At 46.1% G+C, this 5,246-nt stretch overlaps 1 pseudogene; it reads left to right on the plus strand.

Annotated features, from left to right (window-relative positions):
- Positions 1 to 347: 347 nt before the first annotated feature.
- On the plus strand, positions 348 to 3,954 carry LOC139301672 (oocyte zinc finger protein XlCOF6-like; annotated as a pseudogene).
- The last annotated feature ends 1,292 nt before the right edge of the window (positions 3,955 to 5,246 follow it).

A 5,246-nucleotide genomic window follows, 5' to 3' on the forward strand; every position in this document is an offset into this window, starting at 1 on the left:
TCCTTTGGTAGAAGAGACATAGAGTACATATTAATATATGTATAAGATAATAATAATAAAACATATTAAGGAACCAGGGAGGATTTGAATCCAAAAAGTATTTCCGAACTGCTTTATGAGTAATCAAAGAGCTTTGCTGGTTATTATTTTCTATATGAATGGGAGGTTATCGCATTTTACGGAGCAACAACCAAAATAACCAAAAACATAACGGTGCCTCTGTTGCAATAGTGCTGTCACTTCACGTCCTCTAGAGGGCAGACGTCTTCCTAACCAGTCTGCCGTACATCACGCGAAGAAGAAGAAGAAGAACGAGGAACAGCAACAAGACAGTTGGACAACTTGCCCACTTAGTGCAGGCAGAGCGATTCAGTACTATGACAACCTAAATTAGTCCGTCAGGTTACTCACAAACATGTTCAGCCTGGAGACGCTTGAGGGTCAGATATCTGCCGTAATGGAGACTCTGGTGGAGGCGACGGTGACGGAGCTCGGCAGACTTCTGGACAAGTGCTCGGCGGACGTTATGGCCGCTCAGCAGCGCCCTGCTTCGGCTACAGTAACGGCTGCGACACAAGAAGAGGAGGAGGAGAGCCAGAAGTTTAATAAAGCCGTGACGGTAACACGCACACGCTGTTGTCTAACGTTAGGGGAGGGTGGGCAGGTAGTCAGCGGTTGTGCAGTTGCTAAAAAAACTGCGTCATTTGGGTGTTACGAGCTTTATTTATGAGCGTTTCAATGAAGAGCTATTGCATTTTATTATTGATAACTACACTACCCATGAGGCTTATCGGTTGTAGAGACCGCAGAAAGGTTGCAGAAAGTTGATTCCAACAGAATCTAAAAGTCTTCCCGTCAAAAACAAATTCAACTTTTCAGACCCAACTTTGGGAAAAGTCCAGTTTAAAATGCGTTTATTAGTATTCTGAAGGTTTCTGGTGTGGCTGGCAGCAATTATGGCCTCACAACAGCGTCATAATAATATATAACATGTCGATGTTTTATAACAAGAGCCCAAAGATATTCCATTAACCATAATACAAAACAGAGTGAAGCTACATATTCTCACAAAACCCTGACTATGTGGCAGTTTATTTGAACGATTATTTGTTTATTATAATTGTGTAGATACATTTTCGGTCACTCAACCAATCTGCAGACTTACCAACTGTTTTTTAACACAGTGTATAACTAACCGCTCTCGTTGCTCTTCATTCTGTCTTCCCGCGTGACTTTGCAGAGCCAGTTTGCATCCCTGGTGGAAGCGTGGGCCAAAGACGCAGTCGAGAAAATACTGACGGTGTTGAAAGTGTCCATGTGTGCAGCTGAGGGTGGTGGTCCTCCTGCAGGGCGGAGAGCCGGGCCGGATGACACGGCGAAACAGACGAGCGTGAAGCCGAGAGCACGGCGAGCGGCCCGGCCCAAAAAGCGTACGTCAGTTACTGGCCTGAGCGGCTGTGGAGGGGCTTTTTATCTTCACGTTCATATTATTATTATTATTATTATTATTATTTAATATTTCACAAGGTTTTTGTTCTTGTTGTCGAACGACAGAATCAACGTCCAGAAGCTCTCATCAGAGGAGAAAGAAAATGGAGGGAGGACTCGAACTGGCAACAAGACAGGAGAATAACCATATATATAACCAAGGTATTTAGACAGCTGTTACGCGATACGATTTCTTCATTTAAATCCATATGAAACAGTTCAGGTCTCTCACTTACTCAGACTTGTGAAAGGCTACTTAATACCAGCTTCAGTTTTAGTCAGACTTTGAATTCAACTATTTTGAACACAAGGGATCGTAGTTTAATAAAATAATGGGCCTCCTATGAAATGAAACGTAAAATACAATATGAACAAAATACATTTTAAATCCCTCTTAAAGGACCACACCAGTGGTTTGACTACTATCTGCTTGCGTCCGCATGCAGCCACATTTTAGCTTTTGCCGATAGTTTAAATCCGTCTGTGTAGTTCCGTGTTGGATGTTCTCTCCAATTCTGATTGGACAGGCTCAGCATAACATGCTTCTGACCAAGACGCTGAGGCCCAACCCCAGACAGAACTGAGACAACATCAAGACATTAAGTCTTAATGAGAGATTTCATGTTTTGTGTTTTCAGAAGAGGAACACACTGAAGAACCAACCACAGCAGCAGCAGCAGCTGACTCACAATCAGTGATCAAACCTGGTAACTGCTGCTTCTTTACAAACCAGCAGAACAGATACGTCCTGTGTGTGTGTGTGTGTGTGTGTGTGTGTGTGTGTGTGTGTGTGTGTGTGAGAGGACAAGTTCATTTTCATTTTATTGTAATATTTTCTTTTTTTTTTAACCAGGAAGTCTCTTGAGATACATACACAACTCAAGAGCTGATGACCATATTTCACAGTTGGTCGGACGCTGAATTGGTGACTGTTTTGACTCAAAGATGAAGGTCACTGTGACCCCAAAATGATCTCGACAAACATGTTTTTGGCCATAACTCAAGAATTGATGCGGTAATTATGACGAAAGGGATACAACCGATGAAGTGATGACATTTTTTTACCCAAAGGGTCAAAGGTCAACTTCACTGTGACATCATAATTTCCTGGAAAAATACTTTTTTTGGCCATTATTCAACACCATAACTTTTTTTTGTTTCAGCTGATGTAGCCACACAGGGAAGCAACGCTGGGTCCCCATCTGAACCTGCAGCTGTGTCAACAGAGCCCACCTCAGAGCTGGCCTCCCATGTAAGCGAGGCAGATGTTGTCCAGGAGGATACAGACACCTCAACTAGCACATCCAAGATCAAAAAGAAGACGAGCCCAGGGCCATTCAGATGTCCTTCTTGTGACAAATCATTCGCTCTGAAGTGTTTGATGGACCGACACTACCTGACTCACTCCAAGCCTCACCTCTGCCCCGAGTGTGGCAAACGTTTTGCCGGACTGCAGGGGCTCCTCGCGCATTCAAGACGTCACACCGGAGAGAAGCTTTACAAATGCTCAGACTGTGGGACGGAGTTTGCTTACAAGTACTCCTTCGACAGACACATGCGTCAGCACAGCCTGAGGAAACCGAATACCCACACGTGCGCGCTGTGTGAGAACCACTTCACCGGATTGTCGGCGCTTCAGCGGCACCGGTGTTGTGCCTTAATGAAGACGTTTGTCTGCTCGCTTTGCCCGCTGACCTTTGAGTGCAGACAGAGCTTGGCTGATCACGAGAACTTACATTCAGGAGATAAAGATTTTGTCTGCGAAATGTGCGGCGACAGTTTCTTCTCGTCCCCGTCCTTGGCCTCTCACCGGGTGACTCACACGCAAAAGGAAAACTGCTGCGACGTGCTCGGCCTCGGATGCAGCGACTTGAGCGTCCTCAAAAGTCACCTGAGCAAACACACGGGAGAGAAGCTTTTCACGTGCGAGGTTTGCGGTAAAGGTTGTAGTCACCAGAGCGCTCTGAAGCACCACATGCTGACCCACACGGGAGAGCGGCCGTACATCTGCGAGATCTGCGGCATGCGCTGCGGCCACGCCAGCGCGCTCCAGAACCACATGAGGGTCCACACCGGGAAGAAACCGGGGCAGCAGCCTCTCTGCGACGTGTGCGGCAAAACGTTCCGCTGCATGGTCAATCTCAAATATCACATGAGCGTCCACACGGGGGAGAAGCCTTACGCCTGCGATCGGTGTGAGAAAAAGTTCAGCAACCCCAGCAACCTCAAGTTACACCAGGCGATTCACACAGGGGAGAAGATGTACGGCTGCAACATCTGCGGCAGGAGGTTCACGCACGCCAGCAGCCTCAAGCTGCACCGACGGATACACACGGGAGAAAGGCCGTACCGCTGCGTGGTCTGCGGGCAAGGATTCGTGCACAGCGGCAACTTCAAGAAACATCAGCGGGGTCACCTGCCAGACGGGCCAGGAGAAGGACCGAAAAAACTGCAGTGAAAACCTAAAACATTTCACTGATGTACGGTCACTCCCTGTACCGATATGTTTACATACTGTACACTGGAGATGATAAACACTGTGAAACGATAGCGATTCGTCAGTCGTCAAAGATTTTTCAATCCTGTTTAGAAACTTTGCACATGTTTGTCAATTGAGTTTCCAGAAAAAAAGTCTACAAAAAGTGACTACATGGCCAAAAGTCTGTAGAGACGCCCATCTGTGATTGTTGAACATGTTCCAAAACCTTTAAGCATTAATCTGTTGCTACAACAGCCTCCGCTCTTCCGGTTTCGGGCTTTCCACATTTTGGAACCCGGCTGCAGAGATTTGCTCCCACTGAGCCACAGGAGCATCGGTGAGGTCCAACACTGATGTTGGGTGTTAAGGGTCTGGCTCACAGTCGGTGTTCTGGTTCATCCCAAAGCTGCTGGATGGGGTTGAGGTCAGGGCTGTGTGCAGCCCAGTCAAGTTCTTCCACACCAAGCTAGGACAACCATTTCTTTATGGACCTGAAGGTTGTTGGGTCGAGGTGCAGGGGCATTGTGATGCTGAAACAGGAAAGGGTTCCCCAAACTATTGCCTCAAAGTCGGAGGCAAACTTTTAAATAAAAATATCATTGTACGCTGTAGCGATAAGATTTCCCTCTGTTGGAATTAAGGGACCCCATGAAACAGCCCCAGACCCAAAGCACACACACCTCTGCGGTCTGGATTGCCCATATACATTTGGCAATATACTGTAAACTAGCAGATTTTATTCATATCGTCCACTCCTGACGGGAGACTTACATTATTGTGGAGGTTTGGCCAAAAGTATTTTGTTACCGCATTCTGCTCCAGTAAATGACAGAATTAGACATGATCAAGCAGTGTAGCTTTCCCTTGGCAAAAAAATCGTAGAATAGTCAATATTTTGTGGATTCATTTATAAGTGAATGTGACAAAATATGAATAAAGTAAGCACTGTGTTCAAATGGACTTCCCTTTCCTCTCTGCCGTCTTCATTAGCAGCTGCTGACTGCTCTGTCTTAAAGCAGTGCTCGCTCTCTCGTTTAATGTTGTTGTTTTTCCACTTGATTGGTTTTACTGGAATCGCCCAAATTACTTACATGTGGGTAATTTCCTTTGTCATTAAACAAAGGAAGGGGAGGAGGGGGTAAACGAGGCCAATAAAGAAAAGCAGATAACCTAAGCTAATTAACGCCACCTGAGAACTTGTATCAAAGCACTGGGCAGCACTGGGCAGCACTGGGACACTGTGACTCAGAACAACAGTGAGATTCAGGCAGGAGCTCAG

Source organism: Enoplosus armatus, chromosome 18, assembly GCF_043641665.1.
Source record: "Enoplosus armatus isolate fEnoArm2 chromosome 18, fEnoArm2.hap1, whole genome shotgun sequence".
Classification (NCBI taxonomy): domain Eukaryota; kingdom Metazoa; phylum Chordata; class Actinopteri; order Centrarchiformes; family Enoplosidae; genus Enoplosus; species Enoplosus armatus.